This window comes from Elgaria multicarinata, chromosome 6, assembly GCF_023053635.1.
Source record: "Elgaria multicarinata webbii isolate HBS135686 ecotype San Diego chromosome 6, rElgMul1.1.pri, whole genome shotgun sequence".
Lineage (NCBI taxonomy): Eukaryota > Metazoa > Chordata > Lepidosauria > Squamata > Anguidae > Elgaria > Elgaria multicarinata.
The window spans coordinates 60,018,706-60,044,807 of NC_086176.1; positions in this window are offsets into that span (position 1 = coordinate 60,018,706).

Below are 26,102 nucleotides of genomic sequence, written 5' to 3' on the forward strand. Positions count from 1 at the left end.
GCTAACAAGATAGTACTATTTTAGCAGGAAGGAAGAGTTCAATGCAAATTCTCATTTTCTCTGTATAACATTTATGCAATAAAGAATGAGTTGAGTACATGATTTTTCATTTCTGAATAGCTGGAAATTGTAATGCATGAAATGCAGGCAAGAGCATCAATCTCAAGCTGCTAAGAAATGAAATGTCACATGGAGCAACTTGTTCTCCGTTGCTGCTTTCTCTGGCAGGGGTTTTATTTTTCTTCCTTCCCTCTCCTTTCGTTAAAAGACATCACAGCACTTCTGATCATGCCAGATTGCAGCACATCTCTTGGCTTCCATGCTTTTTGATTTAGATATTACATTTGCAAAATGATATGCTCTCTCTCTCTTTTTATCCATCAATTCATGTAATTTCTCCCCCACCAGGACATTACTACATCCTATATGCATCCTGTTCGCAAGCAAATTTTGTTCTAGGGCCACTTTGACAAGGGACTAGGAGGTCGGAGCAGGCAACTCCCCAGTCAAATGGCCTGTTGCCCATGCACTTCTAATCCAGGCTTGGTGAGTCTCAGGTTATGAAGAATCGCTCTAGGCCAGGGGTTTACAACTTATCTTCCCTCTGAAGTTTGCAATTTATAGGCCACATAGCATTATTCAGGTGGCCAAATTTCGACATGACCCAATAAAAGGCCCCAAATAGAAATCATTACAACACTATGGCTAAATTGAAATGTCATCCAAATCCACAGGCAGGGGCTGTTTGAGAGTTAAACAACCTTCAAATAACCCTATAACAGTCTGTGGCTTTTTTGAAAGCTGTTTAACCTTCAAACAATCCCTGCCGCCTGGATTTGGATGATACAACCATCCATGGTAACCTCCTGATGGGGGTTTGGCCTATGGCATGCACCACCCCACAAACCACATGATGTCATACACATGACCTGCTGTGATCATGTGAACCTGGTCAATACATGGCTTGCTGTCAGTTTAGGGGCGTCATCAGACAAGCGTTTTATCGCATGTCCTTTACTGCCCACTCATCTTTTTTGTGCATCCTTTAGACAATGACGTCCACCTCCCGTGCCCCTCCCACTCCTTCCACTTGTTTTTCCATCTCAAAAAAGGACCAGGGAAATCCGAGTTATTTTTTTTAAGCAGTGCAATAAAAACACCCCCTGAATGGCCCACGCGGTCATTACTGCTTCCTCTTTCTTTCTTTCTGCAAAGAAATCATAGCTATGGTAGGACAGCAGGAGGCCGTAACAATGGTAGGAAAATGTGAAAATCCCTCCATCTGATGATGCCCTAAATAAGAGATGGTTTGTACCTGCTGTTACTAAATGACAGCCTCCACAAGGGAAAAAGAAGAATCTTTCCACATAGCAAACCTACCTTGTCAACAGCAAGATTTGGGGAGGACAAGGAAGTTGTTTTTCATTTTGGTAGAGAGAGACCTTCCTTCCTTCCTTCCTTCCTTCCTTCCTTCCTTCCTTCCTTCCTTCCTTTTTTTTTTTTTTTGGCTTTTGCTAAGCTTTGTGACTGAACAAAAGGAATGCTGGAAAAATATGCTGCATTTTTATCATGCATAGGCTTAAAAGCATTATTCATTCTGTATGCTGCTAGAGAAATACCGTAAGTAAAGATCTCCCATATCAAAATAAAACAGAAAACAAATGAAAGCTATATACACTTCAATGCTCTTCTGACGGTTTTCTCCTTGAGGCAAGAGTCTTTTGTTCCTGTTCCCCCTTCCTCTCTATCCGCAAAGAAAAGAACTGAAAATACTTTTAAAAATAAAAAAAGAGGTTATTTATGGGGAATTTGCTCCAGGCTTGTTTTAGAAGAAGACTAAAGCTCTCAACCAAAAATGGATCGTGGATGAACAGTAAAGTATGTCTCTTCTGTGAAGGCGTTAAAAATGCAAAGTGTCTTGTAAAACCTTGGTTGAAAACACTGTGTTTTTAAATGGGTCATTAATTGTTCCCTTTTTTATTGTTCTCAGATAGTATTTTATGATTCTGTTATTAAAACGTCTATATAAAGCAGTGCAGCTATTATTCAGAGAGGCCATATTGAGATAATCAATTCATAATTATGATCATGATGAGTGGTGCAGGTAGGGCTGGATCTCAGGGCCCCCATGGAGCAGGGGGTGGTGGAAATAACCATCCAAAGAGCAGCAGGCAATGGGGGCAAACAGGCCCTGGGTCAACACCTGATCCAGCACAGTCTTGCCAGGTCCCATCAGAACTTATTCTGCTCACTGCAGCATCCTTTCATCTGATCTTTAAACATTTTAGTGTTAAGGGGCAGCCGAATGGGCATCAGCATGCTCCTTTCTGCTGCTCTTCCCACCCCCCTTTAAATAGATATATTATCCTTTTCAACAATAAAATGGTGCTTATTCCCAAAGAAATGGCTTTAGCAGCAGAGCAGAAGAAGCGAACCCCATTTTATTCTGCAGTCAAGATGGCACTATGATTTCAATGAATTCTGGTAATTTCAGAGCATTTCTTTCTGGACAACAGATGATAATCCGTTTATTCTTTTGTTTTGTTTGTTTGACTTTTGTTCCATATCAGGAATGTAGAGGAGGGAAGAAAGAAGTGCTAGTTGTGTGCTTCACAACTGATGTCACACATGTGGCTGTCTAAAGCCCCCTCCCAGTCCCCACATAAGGTCACTGAGGGCACAAGCCTTTGGAGAGAATCGAGAGCCTCCAAAATCAGAGGCTGATGACTTTCCAATGCAGGGCAGCTGCAGCACAGAGGGGATCCTTGCCTCTGGGCAACTGGTCCCTGCAGTTTTAGCTAGACGGGCGATTTTGCCTGTCTAGCCAGGATGCTTCAGAGCAGGGGAAGGGAGGCCATGTAGCACATAGCAAGCTGCATAAAGTGGCTTCCACAGCTTCTCCTTCCCTGTCTGCCCCTGGGAGCAGCCCCCTTTTGCTCTCTCAGTGCTCCATTTCCAAGTGAGGAGATGTAGCTGGCATGGCAAGAACCATGCCAGCTATGAGGGGGAGGGGGAGTGCGGTTTTTGGGAATCATAGAATAGTAGAGTTGGAAGGGCCCTATAAGGCCATCGAGTCCAACCCCCTGCTCAATGCGGGAATCCACCTTAAAGCATCCCTGACAGATGGTTGTCCAGCTGCTTCTTGAATGCCTCTAGTGCGGGAGAGCCCACAACCTCCCTAGGTAATTGGTTCCATTGTCGTACTGCTCTAAAAGTCAGGAAGTTTTTCATGATATCCAGCCAGAATCTGGCTTCCTGGTCTGACCTTGGTGCTCAGAAACCTATGGCTGTTTAGACAGTGTCTGGTGGCCATAGGACTGGGCCCTAAGGGTCTAATCCTCTGCATGTTCAAACAGAAAAAAGGCTTGAAATTGCCATGCTGGCTGGGGTGTGCTGGGAGTTGACAGATTTCTTTCTGTCTAAACATGCACAGGATTGCCCCCAAGATCTAGGGACTAAAATAGCTGCACCACTGGTCATAATTCATAATCCCAGACATTCAAAGCATTTGGCCATTCTCTTCTGGAAAGCAGGGAAAGACTTCGCTGGACATGCACAACTGCAAATGTGTGTGGTTTTGTGGAGCGCATCTCCTCTCATGGAACAGGAAGTCCTTCTGCATGGGAAGTTCTGGAGCCCCCTTTACAAATAGAATGGCATTTTCAGATTTCAGATTTATGTCTAGTCACAGGTCAGGGGTGGGGGGATTCATTGAAAATTCTCCTCTGTCATACCAGTATCCAAAATGAGAATGTCTCAATTTAGAGGGACTGAAACACTGCACTTAACTACACTGTCTGTTTCCAGTCCTGTACAGTATAATAAGAGTGATAACACTCAAACCACAAGGGTATCAAAATTGCTTTCATAAATGAATATTTCAGAACTTTTACAAATGTACAAAATACAAGCACATCAACAATATTTAACAAAGCCTGCAGTATCAACATCCAAAATACATAGGTGAACTATTCACATGAAGCGTCTTTTATATAAACAGTAGTCCGGTACTATTTTGCTGTTTCGAGGGTTCTTCTTCAGTATATCGCCACTAAGTTTACAGAAGGAGCCACGGCTACAATAGAAAGAAACCCACCAGGGTTTATCACCATATCATTCTCGTTTCCTCAAGCCGACAGTAACGCTCTCAGTCCTTTAGAGGGTCCTGAGCATTGTTGTACAAAAGGGGATGGAAGACTGCCACATTATTATTAGTAGTAGTAGTAGTAGTTGTTGTAGTTGTAGTTGTAGTAGTAGTAGTAATAACAATGCAGCAAGCTGTTGTTATGCCATCCAATTCATTTCCCCAGTTCTGTTTTCAGCAGCTTTTAATCATATTATATGAGGAATTAGCTCATGTAACAGTGGTGTCTCCTATCAAATCTCTCCCAAATAAATGAATAAACCTTCTGCATGTGAAACAATGGGGGCTGGGCTTCAACAGCGGGATTAGGATATGCATAAACTGGACAGCTTAGGACATTTCATCACACAGTCAATAGCGCTCTTCATATGGAAGAGGAAGTGTGTGTGTGGGGGAGTCTTTTCTGCAGCAATGCCTGAAAGAACATGAAGCCAGTAATCCTAAATCCAGGGCAATCTATTAAGAACTCAACATTACCAATCCTGAGACTCAACTGATAAGCACATTCTTCTTCTGTCTCTGCCTCTCTGTCATTCTTTCTCCCTTAAAAAAAAAGTTAATCCTCTTAAGGATTGTGCTAAGTAATGAAAGAGTGGAATGAAAGATGCCTTTTTATTACTAGCACATAAACTGCTTGTGTAAATGTTTCATTAACACACTGCTTGATCAGTATTATTTTGTTCTTTCCCTTCCCCCTCCCTTTCCACTGCAAATGCTTTTGCTTCCTGCATTGCTCTGAGATACAGTTCATCTCCGTCTGTGGCACTGTTCTCCCAATTGGCTGGCAAAAGGGAGGAAAGCACCACTGTGCTTTCAAAGATCTATTGCAGGAGTAGGCAATCTTCCTTGGGCCCGTGGGCACATTTGGCAATTTGAGATGTCATGGGCACAACCACAAATCGGGCACACTGCAGATGAAAGCATTGGCCTGCAGCCACCTACTATCTTCATTTCTTAAGAATGTCTCTGAGCCCCCCAGTGTGGCCCAGAGGCATTCATGGGAAAAGACAAGGGACCATCAAGAGTAGCCCACCCTTTACTTTGAAGAAATCCCAGCTGACCATAATAAATGCTGTCATTTTTTAAAAAAAAGTAGGAAAAGGGGTAGGGCATCTCAGTGGGCACCAAAAAAGGTGTATGAGGCCATACTGTGCCCATGGACACCACGTTGCCATGGACACCATGTTAACCATGGAAACCATGTTGAACATTTTCTCTTGAGTTGGTTCACATATGCATGTATCCTGATTTCAGTCAATGCTTGAGCCACCTTTCTGTGTTCAGTACATCAACGGGAGCAGGATCATGCCCACCAACGCGGCCTCAACTTCTGCGCGTACAGCAGAAGTTGTGAAAGAGTTCTCACATGATCATGCAGTTTGTCATTATCAGGCCTGTTCCCCTGAGTGTGGGGGAAGGAGTTTCAGGCTATCAATTGGAATTCTATCCTGAACCAGAAGAAACAGGACTAGAAATGTTCCAGCCTACACAGGAAGCGAGAGTGAAGATTCTCCCAGGCTCTTCAGCAGCTAGGGATGCATCTTCACTGGACTTTATCAGCAAAAACTCTAACAACTCAGAGTCTGTGGGAACTTAGCAATACTCAGAGGGGGAAGGGACTTCAGAATTGACCAATCCCAGAGTCTGCTGCAGATTCAAAGGGGCAGAGCTACACGAAGGCAAGAGACAATCAGCTCGTCTAGCTTCTCGCCAAAAGTTTCTTCAGAGGCACCCTCCCTGAAGTTAAGGGGTTCAGGGGGAAACACTTCCTTTTTGTTGAAAGGACAATTGTCTAGTTTAGTTAGCCAAGTTTTAGCCTAGAGGAAAGTTCCTAGTGTTTACTCTCTCTTCACAGAACCTGAAACTGACTCACTAGATTAAAATGAAGAGGAAGAGGAAGAAGAAGAGAAGAAATAATAATAGTAATAAATTCAATTTCAGAGGAGGATTCACTATCAAGAACCACATTTGCATTATTCATGAACCCCTCTGTGATTGAGACTGAGGTGCAAAAAAGCAGGAAAGGCACAGGATTACCAGTGCTCATGGCAGCATGTGCTTTACACTAGTAATCACAAGGATGCTGGTTTAAAATTAGGGATGGACACTGAATTTATCTAAATCTTGAGTCAAACCTGGCCACTTCAGAAAGATCCTCAAACTCCCTAAGATGAAGTGGGATTCCCTCCAAAGCAAGCAGAACCAAAGCAGGACTGTCCCAAAGTTTCATGTGCAAATGGCTACTAGGAGGAGGGCTTTGTCTGCTGTGGCACCCGGGCTGTGGAATGAGCTCCCCAGAGAGGTCCGCCTGGCGCCTACACTGTACTCTTTTCGTCGCCAGCTGAAGACCTTTTTATTCTCTCAGTATTTTAACACTTAATTTTAACTTAAATTTAAATTTTACTGTTCTAACTCTGTATTTTAATCTTACATCAGTTTTGCTGTGTGGTTTTATCCTGGTTGTGCTTTTTGTACTGTATTTTGTAATTGTGTTTTTAACCTGTTGGTTGTTTTATTATGGTTTAATTTTTGTGAACCGCCCAGAGAGCTTCGGCTATTGGGCGGTATAAAAATGTAATAAATAAATAAATAAATCGGTGCTCAGAGGGCTACAGAAAGGCAGATAGTCTGTCTGCAAACATGCTACTTTGTTTTTACTTTTCCATATATGGAAAATGCCAAGGTGGGGTGAGGAGAGGGAGGGGAGGAGCTGACAGATTGACAGGTCTACCTTTTAAGCACATAAAAATGATTTACAGGGTGCTTAGTAGAAAATTCTTTGCACCTATCCTGTAACTTTGCAGGTTTCTTACCATGGGGCAGTTCTATAGTGTCTGCAGAAGTGCCTAGAAGAATAAAAGGGATTTTTCCTGGTGCCAAAAAGATACACATAGGTGCCAAGTGAACCTCTCCGGGGAAGCCATTCCACCACCAGGGTGCCACCACTGAAAAGACTCTGGCCTTAGTAGCCACCTGCTTCACCTCATTTGGCAGAGTCACCTAGAGAAGAGCCTCTGAAGATGATCTTAGGGTCCAGGCAGGTATATAAGGGGGGTGGGGTAGACAAAGCTTCAAGTAACCTGGCCCCAAGCCATTGAAGCCTTTAAAGTTGAATACCAGCAGTTTGAATCAGACCTGGAATGAACTGGTAACCAGTGCAGATGGAAAAGTACTGGCAAAATAAGATCACATACACCAGTCCCCATTAACAATCTGGCTGCTGTATCTTGGACCAGCTGGATTTTTAGACAGTTTTCAAAGGCGGCCCCACAAACAACCCATTGCAGTAATCCATTGCAGTAATTAAGTGTTTCTATGTTACATCTGGCTAGGTCAAAAATGGCTTTTGAACTCTTCCACCATCGACTTAAGGCCCCCACAGCTCATAAAAAAGTCACCCCAACTCAATATTTGTACTCTTTTTTGCTGCTATGATCTGATTTCAAAGTGAAAAGAATTATTTGTATCAATTTTACACCCTTCAGGGCTAAATACATAAACATATTCAGCTTTAGCAAGAGCTAATCCCACCCCACCCCCACAAAACAGCACCCCATCGTTACCTTTACAAATCCACTTTGATTTGTATTGACTAAGATGGGGCTACTAATTCCTATACATCATTGTTTACTTTGCAGCCCTTTAAACATAGTTTTATGATTTATAGAAATAGTGATTCAATTTTCTACTAGGACATGGTCAGCTATGACCTCTCCCACAGTCTTTATTGCTTCCAAAACAATAAACCCTAAAGAGGAAAGCTGTTGTCATCACAATGCAAATATATGGCTCCATAAATGTCCATACATACTACTCCTATTTTCTTTTCTTTTTCCTCCCAGCTCTCTTAGTAACAGGTAATAGCTGTGTAGATCTGCCAGATAAGGAAGGGACAATAAATTATCTAAGTGTGTTGCTAATGTGTTTGTGGTAAACCATTGATTATATCAGGGAAGAAAGTCTTAGTGGCCACATTTGTCTGAGTCTGACTCACATGTATTTAGCTGTATTGTTTTCCAGCAATATGTATGTAGAAAAAAACTAAGCAAATCTAGCTGAATATTTCAAGCTCAGTTGGAGAGGGATTCCTTATGGGAAATGCTTAAATGCAATACTAGACCACAACAGATGGGGAAAGGCATGTTTCTTCCTAATGCAAATAACTGTGAAGCTTACATTTGGAACAAGTTTAGGATTTCATTTGATGGTACATCAAATGCAGGCTTGAAAATATTTGGGCAACTTGTTCACTTTAAGCAGCTAAAAATCACAGGTTCTATCTAGACTAAGGCAGGATCTACACTCCTGCTTTAAAATGGTTTATAACAGTAGTGACAACTGTTGGGGCCCAAGACACACTCCATACACAGTTTTCAAAACTTTTCAAAGTGTAATATCCTGCTTGGTGTAGATCTGGGTTAGGTGAACTTAGTTTCCATGGAAATCAATTGCACTTAAGTAAAGGCCTGACTAACTTGCCCCATTGATTTTCATGGGACCTGTTCAGCTTGCTCTGGATCCAACCTCTGGACCCACATTGAATTGAAATTTTTGGTAGAAATAATATAAATAAATAAATAAATAAATAAATAAATAAAATATTGGCTTTAAATATAAGATATGTTCACTGTCAAAAAAGGAAGAGTGGAATTTTAAAACATATAAATGCAAGTAATTGTAGATATATTCTTTTTTCAGAGTTGTTTTCAAGGCCAAATCCTGAAAAAGGCACAAAATTAGGGTGACCATATGAAAAGGAGGACAGGGCTTCCATATCTTTAACAGTAGTTTAGAAAAGGAAATTTCAGCAGGTGTCATTTGTATGTATGCAACACTTGGTGAAATTCCCTCTTCATCATAGCAATTAAAGCTGCAGGAGCCCTGCCCTCTTTTGTGTCTGGTCACTCTAGTATAGCTCCTGCAGCTTTAACTGCTGTGATTTCACCAGGAGCTGCATGCATACAAACGACACCTGCTGAAATTCCCTTTTCTACGTAACTGTTAAAGATACAGGAGCCCTGTCCTCCGTTTCATATGGTCACCCTAACAAAATGAATGAACCAGAGCAAGCTCAGGCTTCCATATCTCCCTTTGTTCTCTTTGTCTTTCATACTTGTAAGGAAGAAATCAGAATCCTTTTTTGCCAGTTTTAATCAGTCTGTGGTTTCCTCTAACAGGAGGGTGATCTGAAGGTTGGTAATTTTATCACCGTTGCCTTGTCATGGCCAGACCATTTGCTGTTGTTATATAGACTTAGGGCTTCTCTACATGAGGCTTTATCGTGCGATCATGATTGGTCGCTCACAGAAGTTTGCAAGTCCTTTACACAACATTGTCAACCTTGAGGGCATCTCCCATGCTTTATAATTGATATTCCAGCTTTTTTTTCTTAATTGGGAAAATGCGGCAATAAATTTAACTGAACTTTGAAGTGCACCAAGGGTGAAGACCTATCCCAGACACTAATGGATTTTGATGGATTCCAAAAGGCTCTGGGGGATTTTCTGGCTGTTATGGATGGTGTTCCTGCCAAATCCCTAGTCAATCTATGGTATGCAGAAATGACCCAGGAGGTTGACATCATGACTCCCAAACTTCAGCATAAAATTCAGCAGATGCAGAATATGGCAGCAAGGCTTCTAACTGGGACCAAATCTTACAGCGGTATTATACCAGTTCTTCTTTGCCTTCATTAGCTCCCAATCTATTTATGTTATATGTTTGTGGCTGGCATTACACTTACTTTTTGTTTTCAGTGCTGGTTTGTTTTTTGGATTTTAATATTTGATTGTGCAAAATGGTCTTTATGCTTTTGTTTGTTTTAAATTAGTTTCACTGAATGGTTTGACTGAATGGTTTGATAATAAATAAATAAGCCCGAATGAGGAAGTGTGGTTCCTGGGATTAGTGAGATCAAAAAAGGATCAAACCGGGGTTAATGTTCTTAGCTTGTTCCCAAACAATAGTTGCCCATGTTTGGATGCCACAGGGAACTATGTTTAGTTAAAAAATGAGAAGCGGAAACTTCTGCTTTCCTCCTGTGATGCACTATATATGATGAAAGGGAAGGCGGTACATCCAAGCCAAGGATCACTACACTTCCTTGATATACCAGGAAATCATGGGGCATATCTACACCAGGAATCATCCCTGTGCATCCACATGACACACAGGGGATCCTGGGAGCAGGGAGGGAGGATCCTTCCATTTCCCTGGGATAACTGGGTCCACTTTTCCCCTGGGTTTTCCCGCAGTCCCAGGACAATTCCGAGGACCGCGGGTGGTGTGGGCACCCATCCCAGCTTCTTCCCTCCTCCCCGTGACTAGCAGGGGTCAGTAGAGGGAAGGAGCTGGAATGGGGGGAATCCAGGGACATCAGGGGTGGGGTGGAGAGTGGGGTTGAGCTTTTTTTTTTTTACATACTTTTGCGCTGGAGTGCAAATGTGTTCCAGTGCTGTCTTTTTTATATATATAAAAAAATGGCAGTCACGACATCCCTCTTCCCTTCCAGGATGTTGCACTTCCGTATAGACACCCAAGGATGATTCTGGAAGCAGGTAAGTCCAGGATTGTCCCCCCCCCTCCTCCCTATGATGTAGACATGCCCATAGTTTCCCATGTTGCCAAAGTTTCAAAAGAAAGTCATCTGTATTGCTACGTTGTTTTATTTCTGTGCATAATTAGCATTGCTATTTAAATATTGCTATGATTACCTATGAGTACCACATTTTCTAAGTCGCATTGCTTATAAGCAGCAAATCAATATGGGGTACAAGAAAAAGCAGCTGCCACGTAGCTTCTTGCATGACAGTTGTATGGGGGGTGGGGGAAGGAATTGAGCTGTTGACAAACAGAATATTCTTTGTGGCTACAAGAGATCACATGTGCAGAGAAGCTGAGCCTAGAAAGCCTGGGCACACTCTAGGACTCGTCAGCATCTCACAGTTAATTAAAGGAGCGAGTGGAAAGCATCAGGGTTCGCTCCCCCCGCCCCCACCAACATTAATAATTCACCGCTGGTATCCATTATTAAAGCCTGTTACTTCACCACAATGATTTCCAGCCCGAGATGGATTGGTCTCAGAAATGAGAGATAAATTGCAACAAGGCCTACAGCTATATTAATAAATTGAACTGAACATTTATTTGCTCATCTAATTAGAACTGTAGTTTTTCCAAATAGTGTAGTAATGCATTACCTTGACAGCCTTTACCTGCTGTAAGATATAATTAACAGAAGAGCTATTTCTTTAAAAATCTGCATTCGCTTAAATATTTGACTGCTGGGGTAGTTCACTTTGAGAAGGGCTCATTGTTAGGTGCAGCGTGCTACAGATCTACTGTGTTCTGTAACAACCGAGAGCTTTTACTCTGATCAACATTTGTGTGCAAGGCCATATGCCTGTCCCCTCCCTCCGTATGTTAAGTACATATACTCTGTTTACTGGGTGGTTTTATTGGGCTTTTAAAATGCTCTTCTGTTATGGTATTCTTCTGACTCGTGGTATTCATCTTTATCATTTCAGAATTTTGTAAGCCTGTTTGAGAGATTGCATACATGAAAAGCAGTATATAAATGCTTAAAACAAAGAAATCTGCAATCATATCTATCATATATATTGAGGAATTTGCAACCCTGGATGCTTGGACTTTTAAGCTTTTATTATCCATTCTTAAAATGCCACATTTCCAGACTTTCTCTACTGAGATATAACTGGAACAGTTCTAATATTTTGTCTGCTTTTAGCTGCATCACGTAAAGTGGGAGCATGGCAAATATGTACACAGTCTTACCAACAGAATAATCCTATACATGTGTACTGCCCCCAGCTCTTTAAAAGTCTAGGGAACGTATATGTTTATTCTGTGGGTAGAGATCAAGGATCTTCTAGCCGTGAGTTACTGTAGCTAGAACTTAGCAGACTGAGGGCATGTCTAGACGAGGTGATATCCTGGGCATCATCCTGGGATTGTCCCTGTGTGTCCACATGATGTACAGCAGATCCCAGGAGCAAGGAGGGAAGCTACCTGCATTTACCCAGGATATTGCCCTACACTTTTGTCCCAGTTTTTCCCATGGTCCCAGGATGATCCAGAGACTGCAGGATGTGTGGGTGGCTGTCCTCGTTTGTCCCGGCTCCTCACGAGTAACCACGAGGACCTGGGAACCAAGCAATGGGCACAGAGCTCCTCAGGAGGTGTTTTTTTTTTAAAAAAAAGTACCTTTATTGTTGGAGCACTCCTGCACTCATTTTTGATTTAAAAAATGGCGGATGTGGTGTCCTCTTCCTCCTGGGACATTGTGTGCCACATGTAGACTGAGGGAGGAGATCTCGCAATCAGCATATCGTGAGATCCTCCCCCTATACCCTCCTGGTCTAGATATGCCCTGAGGTATATCATCCTCAGATTGGTGGATCCATCCTTGCATCTCTCTCTACCTTCCAGCAGATGTGGATCAGCAAGCAGGAATATTATATGAATAGGGACTTTCCTTTGGGTGGGAGTTTTTCTGTCTTTCCGCCTAGCCAGCAAAGAGTCAGGAGGCTCAAAAGACCTGGTAGAGTATACTCCATTTTTACCAAGCCTCACCCCTTTTTATCCAGCATCCATTAATTATTTCCCACTGGACCTAACCTTTGTTTGTGAGTACCTCCTTATTTCCTGTGGACTGTTAGTTATTATTCTTTGTTGTTCTGTTAAAAGAGGCTGTTGAATAATTTGTGGAAGATTTGTTGGATTAAAAGGGGCTTCAGTTAAATGGGCAGAAAAGTGCCTATATACCGGACATATAGGCATGGAGACAGCACAACATGGCTCCTCAGAAGTAAGTCCTGTTGAGTTCAATGGAGCTCATTCCCAATTAAGTGGGTACAGGAATTCATCCTAAATCCGTTCATAACTGATGTTGCATTATCTGAAGTGGATTATTGGTGCAAACATAAAGAAACTTCAGAATGAGGTGAGAGAAAATAACATTTTAAAAAAGGACAACAACGGATTAATGAACTCTAAGGTAAAATTCCACCCATAAGTAAGACTCAGTTAGCTGGCCCAAGTAAGGAATCATCAAGTTTTGTTTCAAGAAATCGAGAGAATTTTTTTGCATGGGTAGAGATTTTCTGGCTAGGTTTGCATGACCATTACGGCTTAAATGGTGGATTGTTTGAGCCACAGTGTGTGTCAGGCATTCACCATTTGCTTAATTACCTGCCTGGGTGTGACTTGTGTCATCTGAACCCTGGTAGTATGGGTTATTGGAGAAGGAAACAACACCCAAATAATCCATAGGCTATTGTTGGATTTAAGCTGTGGGGATCGTGCAAACCAGGTCTCTGTGTGTATGCATCCAGCACAGAAACACAACCGGTGAGCTTCAAGTTTGAGCCACCTTGAGCACCATTTTCTTCATGTAAAGGAAGCATACAAATTGAATAAACAAATAAACAAACAAATAAATAAATAAGCATGGTAAAACTGATTTTGTAGGAAGGTGGGTGGAGAGAGTTTTGAACAGCACTGGAGGAGGAGGGAGACAGGGACCAGATAAGTGAGAAGGCTATGTTTAGTGAGCTATGCATATTCATTCCCCTTGTATCCTAAGCAGCTGCAGCCTAGAATGTAAATGCAATAAATGGCGTTTCAAACATGCAGTTAGTGATTTTATCCGGTCACCGTTGTTTCTCTTCTTCTAGGAATTCAATTTGTTTCTGTTATCCCAGGGTCACAGATTGGGGAAATCCTCGTGAACATTACATGTCTGCTTTGATGCCAAGGGTCACTGCATTAGTACAAAGGGGAAATTAATCCAATGTGCCAGCACACCAAATGATATTTAAATCATTTTAAGTGAGCGACTGTGGGTTCCTATTCTTAGTTTCCATCTGGACAGGCAGAGGCAAATCAAAGGAGAACTTCACACATGAATATTCAAGGCAAAGTATTGCTTCATTGTCAGCTCTAATTGCTAGTTTTACCTTATTAGTAGAAGCTTTTCCGAAGCTGAGGCTGACATCCATTTGTTTGCACACTGTTATTAGTCAAGACTCAGTGAAATCTTGTAATTAACACCTCCACATTATCTCATGCAGCGAAAGTAAAGACAAACACATATGACTCACTTTGTTTCAGCTTTGTTCTTGTTTTGCTCTACCCAAGTACTTAAGATGGAGTGTAAGCTCATCAGAGTGCCATATGGGATGAACAGAAACCGTGAAAGGCTTTTGGGGGTGGAGGAATGAGCACATAGATGTTCATTATTCACTGATAATCACCAACCGGGTTTAAAACTACAGGACACACCAAAAAGTCTTGAAAGTACATATTTTACATGTTATTATCTGGTGAGAGTTACAACCACATTAGAACAATGACAAACCTTATTTCTTGGGTGGGAAGATAGCCATTTTTATTTACTTTTGACTAGCCATTTCTTCAAGGTGCACTAGTTGGTACACATGATCACTGCTCCCTCCCTTGACACTCCCAGCTACCCTATGAGGTAGATTAGACTAAGAGTGTATGGGTATGTCTACAGCTCAGCATCTACACTGTTACATGATGTCCTGGAAGGGAAGAAGGACATCACGGCTGCCATTTAAAAAAAAAAAAAAGAGAGAAGAGGAACTGTGTGCACAGTGAAAAAGATAAGTTAAAAACACACATGCTGGAAACACACACACCCCATTCCTAGGATGGCAAAATTGCTCCCCCGACCACCACCTCCGAAGGAAAATGGAGGGGTCATCCCTGCTTGCCCCCGGGATCCCCTATGCATCATTTGGACACACAAGGATGATCTAGGGATGACCCTAGGAAAAAAGGCTGGTGTAGACATGTGTGTCTGTGAGGGGAAAATGCACCAAATAGCGTGGATGCAAAAGAGACAAGCTCTGGTGCTTAGAGAATTCGTATATTTATTTTTTTATTTGTATCATGGCGAGTGTGCAATGAATCACTGGTGTGATGGAGCTCAAAGAGAACCTAAGAAAACTACAATAGTGAGGAAGACTCCTATTAATATAGCTACACAATTGTCTTCCAGTTAATAAGTATTCCCAAAACAATAAGATATCCTGTTATTGTTTGTTGTTGTTGGTAGTTGCGGTGATGTAAGAGTGTGATGGAGTTAAGTATTCACAATGCAACCCGTCCATGTCTCCTCAGAAGTGAGTTCAGTGGGACATAATCACAAGGAAGTGTGCACAGGAACGCAACCTCAGAAATTCATCCAAGCTTGGTTAGAGGTTGAGAAGTCGCCAAGGATGTAGCAAGACACATATAAAATTTCCCACATTATAAAAGTAGCTATTGGAGAGGGAAATTATTTAGGTTGAAGGAAACCCAAGTGTCTGCTTCGTAAAATGTCTCTTTGTCAATAGAGGGAGAGGCCATAATGAAGCTCTTTAGCGGATCCATTTTGCATCATTACAGTTATTGATCTAACAGTGTCTGTGTTGCTGGAGAGGAACTTTTTAAAAACAATTAGGCCTCCAATGTTACCGTATTATTGTGATTTGGAAACATTACTAAACTTGAGCACCTTCATTGTTGTGATCCCAAAGGTTGCTTTTCTTTCCTTTTTTAAAATAAAATGTCTATAAATATATAAAATAAAATCAATGAGAAAGCATAGAAAATTATAACATGTCTCTCATCTATGCTGTACACACTATAATCAAAAACACATTATCTTCAATGAAATATTCTGACTGTATCTAAGTTTCCAGCAAGCTATATTCCATTTCCATCATAAATTTCTTAGTTCTTTTTTCTCTCAGTGTAAGTATTGTTTTCACTAAAACTCCTTTTGTTAACCTCTGTTCAGGCTAGTAAATTCTTATATACAACAAATACCATAGAACTTTTATCCTATACAAAGCTAAAAGCCATAACACTGATTGAAATCATATGGCTTCATGTGTGTTCTGGCTATGCCATATGGCACGTGAAAAGGGAGAGAAAAACTGCTTAGAATCTAGAATTTTTGTTACCCTCCTTCCGACACCACTACAGAAGCCTTTAAAAAAAAAAAAAGTTTGGCAGAGATGCTTTTCAGATACAATAGACTCAGAGTTCTGCTTCAGATGTGCAAGCTACCACCACATGAAACACAACTCGGACTCACTGTCTGCTATGGAAGGCCAACATTTGTGAACACAACCTGTCCTGTATTTGAAATACAGAGCTCAGGCTATGCTTACAATACAAAGTTGTGCTATATTGAAGACCAATAGTCCACTGATGGTTGTTCATTTTAAGAAGATCACAATGCTTTAGCATTTGGCATGAAAACTGTAACAACATATGTTGTAACCCTTGAATAGGGTTTCTGCAAATACCATTGCTTCACCTTTGGGGCAACAACCCAAGCCCTATAAAAGTGTGGTGTGGAGGTGAGGGCATATAGCCATGCCCCGTCCCCAATGTGCCTGTAGATCTAAGTGGATTGAGCATGAAGATTTACAAGGCAGCCTGTGAGCGTGTTTGGTTGAACATCCTTGCAAACTTCTTCAAGATTGGGAACCTTAATAAGGCCAGGTTTCCAGTCACAGGGATGCTTGGAAGCATGTTCAGCTAAACACACTAACACCCCCTCCCTCCAGACCTTAATGCTAAATGTCCCTTGTAGGCCTTAGTGCTAAAGGGCTTTAGGGTCACTGGGTTGCCAAGGGATGAGGCCTTCATGCGCATCCTCACTCCCACCACACTTTTAGCCCTCGTGCATGAAGGCTGAAAGCCTGCATAGGGAACCAGTGAGTACAGCTACCTAAAATGAAGTAACCAATACAGAGATTTAAGCAGTGTATGCTTAATTTTCCTATATGCATTCTTATTCTCAAACGGCTACTTGAAAGAAATATTGGAGGTGTCATTTCAAATTGTGTCTTTAATTGTGCTTTTAATTTATTTTTTTCTGTGTAATGTTTTAATTTTGTTTTTAATCTGTATGTTACTGTTAGACACCTTGAGTGCCATTTTTGGGTGGAAAGGCAGGATATAAATAATAAAAAATCATGACAGGGTTTTCACTTGAAATGTTGATAAAAATTCTTAAGCCCATTGCACATATAGGTGATTTCATCCTTTAGCACAAGTCTTACATGGTCAGGATTTAACAACCACCACAAGATTACTACTGGAACAATGAAAACTAGTAAACCTATTCTCCCATATTAGTGTGTCTAGTTCCCCTGAGGGCAGTAGATCAAGTGGGGCATTGAAATAAGGGATCAGGAAAAAGTACCATATTTCATTAAAAAAGAAAAGACCAGTGTGATGAAGAAGCCACCCTGAGTGCCATTTTTGGTAGAAAGGTGGGGTTCAAGTCTAAATAAATAAATAGTAGAACGGGGTAATGACCTCAAGCGCATGGGCCAAATCCAGCCCATCTGGGTTCATCAGAAGGCTCTATTCTTTTCCTCTGGCCCTACCACCTCTTCCCCAGATGCTGATCATTTGAGAGTTTCCTGGCTTTTGCGGTTTTTCACCCATTCTAAAAAGTTGAAATGTCTCTCCTTGGGCTTACTGGCAGCAAGAGCTAAAATATGCTGGTATTTGGGGTATTTTGGCCCCACCGCTTTTGGCTGTAACCCCAGGCACCGCTAGAATGACACCCCCAAAATCTCCTCCAAAACAGAATTCGTCTGAAGATTGTTCAACACAGCCCTGTAGTACATAGAGTGTTTGCCAGTGTACAGAGAGATGTGCCCAGGTAGATCAGGGCACCAATATCTAATCACCCATCAAGCTCACTGGGTGATTTTAGGCAAGTTTGCTATCTTTCATCCTAACCTACATTGCAAGTTGGGATAACCCCATATACACCGCCCTGAACTCTTTGAAAGAGGGGCAAGTTACAAATGTCATCATCCATCATCCTAAGCAGCTCCGCTGCAAAGATAGCGTCTCAGTATGGGCCCCTCTTCCCTGTTCTCTTCAGCATTGACAAATTGACATCCCCACCTTTCTGCCAAGGTGCTCAAGGCAGTGTGCATGGTTCTCTCCTCTCCCTTCCTTTTTAATGTTCCCAACGAGCCTGTGAGGTAGGCTGAAGGAATGGTGACTCATCTGGGAAACCTAAGTGGGGACTTGAACATGGCTCTCCTTGGTCCAAGACCATAACCACTACACCACGCTGGGTCTTAGAGGTGATATGCATGTGGCATTGTAAAGAATGGGTCCGCCTCAGCTTGTGCGGCATTCTGCATGTGCCTCAGAACCACTCCACTACTGTGTTATTCCTCAAAGGAGAAAAAAAGCTTAGCTTACCAATTTTGCTATTATCGTAAAAGAATTGAAGTGGGAGGAGAGCATATTTAACGTGAACGACATCTGAATATTCATGGCAAAGATATTGGTTGTTACAAGCAGTTAACATCCATTTTGTTGGTTGACCTCCCATGAAAGGTTAATCGTCTAAAATCTGGTCATTAAGTGTGGTAACAAATGTTTTTCAGGGAAGTTATTGCTTCCATAAACTCCAATCAATGGCTCGTAGGCAGCAGCCTCTGGTTCACTGTTCTGACTAATGAAGAATTAACTATTTCCAAGCAGTTAATAAAGACTTTTCACCAGTCTGATGCAGAACATGATTTCCTTGCTTTGTAATTAACATATTATCCCCAGGGTGCTAACTAACTCCCACATATGCAGTCCAAGATTCTACCCTCCAAGATATGACAAGCCGCGAATGTAATACTGTTTCAGCTGAGATTAAGTTGGCTATTTAAGCCAAACAAAACAGGTTCTCAGGAATAAGAAAGAGTGTTGAGTCTTTAATGAATATTTGCTTACCAAATCATACTGACAATGCTTTGTTATGACTGATTTTTTTACACTCCGGTCTCCAGCAAGCTGGAACTTGAAGCCAATTAAAGGCACTCCAAAGGCAAACAAAAACAGCAACAATAAGGTAGGATAAGCTGACACCCTTGCATGGAAAACATACAAAGGTACTAAGACATATGTACCTCATAAGTGTACCGGGGTGGGGGGTGGGGGTGGGTACACCTAAAGAACCTGACAGTGCAGTCCTACAGAGAAGTAAGCCTCGGTGGGCCTGTTCAGACAACATGCTAAGCCATGGTTGGGCTGCTAACCCTCTAACAGCAAGTGGTTAGTCAGCATGTTTAAAATGTGGTTATGTAGCCACCTTGGTTAGGAGTGGTTCACACCACACACACTCTAAGCCATGATTTTAGCTCAAAATGCTTAACCACCATGGCTTAGCATGTCATCTGAAGAGGGTCACTGAATTCAGTTGGGCTTTGTTCCGGGTAAGTACGTAGAGCAGGGGTGGAGAACTTCTTTCAGCCTGAGAGCCGAATGCCATTTTGGTGAAGCTCTCGGAGGCTGCATTCCAGTGGTGGGCAGGGCTAAAGGCAAAAGGGGTTGGACCAAAAGACAAAAATGCCATCAAAAATTTCACTTAAAGCTCTTACAGCCTGGAACTGGGGGCTCATCTACACCAAGCAGGATATTCCACTATGACAGCGGTATGAAAGCAGTATATGAAAGGCAGGAGCCACACTACTGCTTTATAGTGGTATTGAAGAGCACTGACAACTGTTTGGGCCCATAGACACATACCATATACCACTTTCATAATACTTTCATAGTGTTGTATCCTGCTTGGTGTAGAAATGTTATGGGCCCCAACAGTTGTCAGTGCACTTCAGTACCACTATAAAGCAGTAGTGTGGCTCCTGCCTTTTATATTCCGCTTTCATACTGCTTTCATAGTGGAAAATCCTGCTTGGTGTAGATGAGCCCTAGGTCTAAAGAGAGGCATTTCAATCTCTTAGAATAGGGGAAAATGCACAAGAGCCAGAAATCACCGAACTATTAGTGCTTGCGGGAAATGGGCTATTATCAGCTTCGGCTGATACACCAGCTGCGCCCCTTCCTAGAGTTGGAAGACCTAAAGATGGTTGTGCACGTGCTGCTAACTTCAAGGCTTGACTTCTGCAATGTGCTCTACATAGGGCTCCCTTTGTGCCTAGTCCAGAAACTTCAACTAGTTCAAAATATGGCAGCCAGGTTGGTCACCGGTACACCTAGGGGTGACCACATCACACCACTCTTAAAACTGGCTGCCAATTAGTTTCCGGGTGAAGTATAAAGTGTTGGTTATCACCTTTAAAACACTACATGGTTTGGGTCCAGGCTACCTGCGGGATCGCCTTCTCAGGTCCTCTGGGAAGAATTTACTCCAGCCAACAAAAACAAGGCTGAAACTATTACCTAGAGGACCATTTCTTCTGCCGCTCCCAGTTTGTGGAATGGCTTGCCGGGAGAGATTTGTCCACTTAACAGTCTTCCAGAATTTGAGAAAGCCAAAAAGAATGATCTCTTCCGGCAGGCCTACCCAGCTGAATTTTAAGGTGCCTTTTTTAATGGTGTGCTGCTTTTAATGATGCACTGGTTTTAATGTTTGAATTAGTTGTATGTATTTTATGTTGTTTTTAATTGTGTTGTACCCCGCCTCGATCCAGAGGGAGAGGCGGGTAACAAATAAATAAATTATTATTATTATTATTATTATTATTATTATTATTATTATTATTATTATTGCCACTTGGGGAACCACAGAGACCTATAGGATTGCAGCCTTGGGATGGTGCTTTGCCTTTCAATGGAAAGGGAATCCAGTATGAATTAAAGTCACCTTCCTGCTGAGGCCCATGGAGACAGCTATGCACTGAAGGCAAAGGAAGGTTGCCTATACCAATGGATGAGGAAGCTGCCATTTTGAAGAGCAGCAAAAACTCATGACTCAGCCTGGATATGTGGGGAAAGTGCAGTCTAGTTTAAATCTGTGTGGGGAAGCCAAGACCTAAGCAATTAAAAGCACTGACTGAGCTCTATTTGCATGAATCAACCCCCTGACTGGGTGCTCAGGCTCAGCCTGCGCAGTTGATGAGTCACCAAACCAAACACAACCCAGCTCACCAACTAAGCACAGTGACTCATCAATGCCTTGTTAAATTTCCTGGTTTGGCTGCCTGGCTAAGAATGGGGCAGTGGAGGAGGGTGGGATTTGTTAAGTCCCTGGAATGCCACCAGTGACAATGATTGCTCCAGATGTTTGGTGCTTGTGTGTGTGAACAAGATACCTTCATTAGACCCCATTCTTGGGTGGGCCCAGCTTCCTGCAATGGCCACCACTTGCTATTTGCTTGTCTCCTACCTCTTGGGGGCAATTTTCACCTATGGTAGCCAAGTGTCCTAATTTACAGTAGGGCTGCCAGGGTACAGTCCTCTATTTGAACATGCCCTCTCTTCGAAGGGACTGTCCAGTCCAAATTTGTTTTAAGGGAAAAGCACCATAAGAAGTGATGAAGACTGGTTGCTCCGAATTCAGTGGGGCTATGAATCCATTCTGGGTTTCGATCAGAACCAGCCAGAACTCTAAAGGAGCTGTCCAAAGTGTTGAACCCTAAATGGGGGAGCAAGGGAGATGAGTGAGCACCTGGGCCAGATCTACACCAAGCAGGACATGACATTTTGAAAACAGTTTGAAAACTGCATATGGAGTGTATCCTGGGCTCCAACAGTTGTCACTACTGTTATAAACTGTTTTAAAGCAGTAGTGTAGATTCTGCCCTGGAGAATTTTGAGGAAGTTTTAGAGGAGGTAGCCAAAGAAAAGGCTCTTGATTCGTCTGGTCAGTCCTCACTGCTACGGTAAGATATATGATGTAACCCTGTCATGGTGGTTAAGCAATTTGAGCTAAACATTGTAGCTTAGTGTTTTATGTCAACTGTTCCTAACCATGGTGGCTACATAACCACGGTTTAAAAACACTCACTAACCGTTTGCTGCAAAAGGGCCTAACCATAGTTTAGTGTGATGTCTGAACAGGCCCTATATCTATTTAAATTATATTTATTTCTAAATTTGCATCTATCCATGTAAACTAATATATGCAAATATTATGCAAATCAGTGTTCTCTTTTGCCTTCTGTTTTGGTGATGCATAAGTGGCCACCCTCTCTACAGCACTGCCCAGAAGGGCAAAGCAAGGCCTGTGGAGGCTGTTGTTCTTTCTCCGTGGTTTTGTCATTTCTTGCTTGCTTGGAGAGGTAGCAGCAACAAGGAGAAGAAGCAGGGGACTCTGGGAGGTAGCAATAGGCCTCTTGCTGGCGTATGGGCCTCAGCAGATGTCCAACAAAGCTGACCCGTGATTCCAGTTCTTGATGGTGGGATTTGGAGCTGGGGTCTGGGAGGTCATAAGTACAGGTCTTAACTAGCTCTTACTACAAATCAGAGAATCCAAACTGTTTAGACATTTAGACTGATGTCTTTTCAAACAGTCTGGGAATTGAGATGCTTTTTCCTTGCTGTGGATTCATTCTAGTTTCATTAGGTCTGCTTTCAATCTGACATTTTTGTCAACAGTTTGAACATTTATATAGAAAGTACTGTAAATTAGCATTCTTATGGAGGTGATGGGTTTGGGTGAGCAGAGATATCGAGCAGAGCTGGGTTAGGATGTGTGGAGTGGACACTATCCTTTTGTAGCCAGAACTGTATGGGGCAGGTTTAGATGGGTTTGGGTGGGTGGGTGAGCTGAGCTTGAGGTAGACGATGGATTGGAGCTTGGGTCACCACAGCATTTCTGGGGCTCTTAATAACCACTGTGCTGAGCAGCACTTAAGCAAAGAACACATTAGGTTTGAAGCCGCTAACTTTGAATCTGCAAGAAGATTTGGGGTTTTCTAAAAACTGGGAGGACTCAATGCACAAAATTCCAAACACAAAAAAGAAAGAAAGAGAACACAGAAGAAACAAAGAGGTCTAGAAACTCCTGATCTAGAAACTTCCATTTATCAACCCCCAATTATCAAGTTTAGTTTCTCCTTTTCCCCATACCATTTTTGTGTTGTTCAGTAATTTGTTTCACTGCTGAGCTATAGATGTAAAACCTCAATTTTTGCTATTGCCCATAGTATTGTAATAACTTCCTCCACATCTTTTTATCAATTTTATTTCTCACCCTAATAAAATGTGTAATGGTAACTTCTCAACTGATGTGTACTATTTTCCAGTAAGGGGTCTTTTTACATTAGGGGTGTTTTGGACTATAATTCCCATCAGCCAAAGCCAGCATAGCAAATGGTGATGGGAAGCCACAAGTTGTCCTTCTCTGGTTTGCATGATCTTCCCAGCATTTATACTTCCAACATAAATGTATTCATCTAGAATATATCCAAATTGGCATGAAGTTCCATTGATAAATTATCTTGAAGCAGTTCTCTGTCAAATGTATACCTGTGGTCCAGTTTGGTCTAGGCTGAACTTCATGGGTCTCCAAGTTCATGTGTATGTGTGTGTGTGTGTGTGTGTGTGTGTGTGTGTGTGTGTGTGTAGTCTTCCATTTCATTGTTATCTATGTTGAAAAAATTCTTGACACTCTTTCTTTAATTAAGAGTCATGTCACATGAAGTCCATGTAAAATAATCTGGTTGTCTCTAGCATTTGTAACTTTTTTCCATTGCTTTTACTACTACCCCTTGTTCATTTTGAAAATCTCAATTTTGGGACTGGGCCTGCCTAAACTGCAGACCTTGTGGCCATAACATTTGGCCAAATTACTTCACTACTTCCCTGCTTTTTGTACCACCTAGTCTGATGAAAAGTTCTGTAGAACATAAAAAGCCTGCACAATTTTGTTCGGTCCTACTAAAGCTACTGCTCAGCTGTGGATTTTGGAATCTCTACATACTGGAAGAACGAGAGTCTCAGGCCATTTCTACACCAGCCCAGTGTAGAGGGAGGGAGGAGGGAGGATCTCGTGATATCTTGATCGTGAGATCCTTCCCTTAGTCCACATGCAGGTGCGACATCCCATGAGGAAGGAGGGTGTCACACCCACCATTTTATTTTATTTTAAAGGAGCTGAGCACACTTGAGCTCCAACAAAAAGTGAGGTGTTTTTTTTAAAAAAAAATCCCTGACCCTGTTCCCTTCCTGGTTCCTCCCAGCCCGGTTCCTTCCCTCTACTGCTCCCCGCTACTCACAGGGAGGAGGGAAGAAGCCCAGATGGGCGGCCACACCTCCCACGGTCTCGGGACGATCTTGAGACCATGAGAACAATTGGATTTTCCCAGGGATTATTTATCACTGGGAAAAACCGCACTCATTCCCCCTGCTCCCAGAAGTCCCTGGGCATCATTTGGATGCACAGGGACTTGGCCATGACCAGCCTGCATTTGGGGGCTGGTGTAGAAACAGCCTCAGAGTGACTTGATTTAGCCTCACATAGCTGAATCTGGGTTGTTGTTTAAAATAATAATAATAATAATAATAATAATAATAATAATAATGGAGTTTCCGACAGATAACCACTTGTGAGCACTGGGGAAAAACATGCAGTGCTATGCTTGGCATAAGAAATACCCAGAAAAATGCCACAGAATAATTGAAAAATATTCAGTGAGTTTATAAGGCCTTTTTTAAAAAAGTAATCCTAGGCGGCAATCTGTTGCACACTTACTTTATCGCCATTGCCCTAATCACCACCTATTTTTTTATCAAACGCCTAATGTACATTCGGCAGTGTACCAACACTTAAAAGCCCTGCCCACGGGTTCACAATCTAAAGAGAGGAAAAGAGAAACAAAAAGGGAGGGGGAATTGGAGGGCATGAAACTTCCGCCAGCATAAACATGCACAGTGCTGCTGTGCCGCACATCTCTCGTTAAATGCGTACGTGCGTGTTTATTCAGAGGCAACCTCTCTGTTGTGGTTCAGTTCCACAGGAGGGTTCCCGTTTTGTCAAGTTTAACTGTGCAGAAATCCAGGCTTTGTGTAATCTTCTCCCCCACTATCAAAGGTCATACTCATCAGCGGTTCCGGAAAGAGTGCCGGGAAGGCTACGGCAACTATGCAGTGATTGAACCGTGGCTCTGGTTTTCATTGCCTTGAAGAACACAGTCACAATCCCTGGCCGTGTCACCAAAAGATAAAGAGGCTGCTCAGTCACTTGAAATTCAATTTGTACATTCCTCGAGCCGAGCCGACTTCTCTTCCTTCATGGTACCTAGCGGCTGCTTGCTGGGGCTCGGCATTTCAAATGCCTGTGGTTGCAGGACCCCGTTTTATAAACAGGATCACTTTTGATGAATGTAACCAGCTGAAAATAGACAATGATGTAATGCATAGTTCAGCAAGAGCAGAGGGAGCAGGGGAAGCTCAGATCAAATCCGCCTGGCCAAGAGGAAAGGCTGCAGCAGGGGCTGCCCGTATTTATATTTTCAAAACACCTTGAAGATTTGGAATATGCCATCTCTGAGATTTAAAGCTGTGACCCTTTTAAGTCCTGAAGCACTCCCTCCAGGTGACTGCATTGCCCTGACAGGAAGTGGACGACAAGCTTAAGCAGGGGTCATTGAATGAGTTCCAGCAAGGACTCATGCTGCCTCCCCATGGAACCCACATCTTCTGCAAAGAGGGGGATGCCGCCTCAAAGACCTCTGGTGGCAGAAACCCCCCAAAAGTTGCTATGCCAGTATTATATGAAACATAGTTTTCACTATAATGAGGATGACAGGTTTGTATTCTAGATAACACCATGTGGCACTTTTACGATTGTATAGTTACCTATGTGCTGCTAAATGGCGACATGAGTGTGCCGCCTTTAAGGGCAATGATAGATGTAATACTCAGCCATTGTTTAGGGCAGGGGTGTTGAATCTCAGGCTTTGGGGCTAAATCCAGCTGGCCTGGGGCTCCGTCTCGGCTTTCTGAGTGCCCCAGCCACCCACGCCGTTCCCCTCTGGTCACACACCCCTCTCCCCAACAACCAAGCAGTGAGTTGTTCCCCAGTTTTTGCACAGTTTCTTCCCTATTGTTGAAATGCCTTTCCTAACTCTTAGTAACATCTTTCCACTCAAACATACTTGGTTTTTTAGGCATTTATTTCTGCCCATTTTTGCCTTCAGCCCTGCCCTTG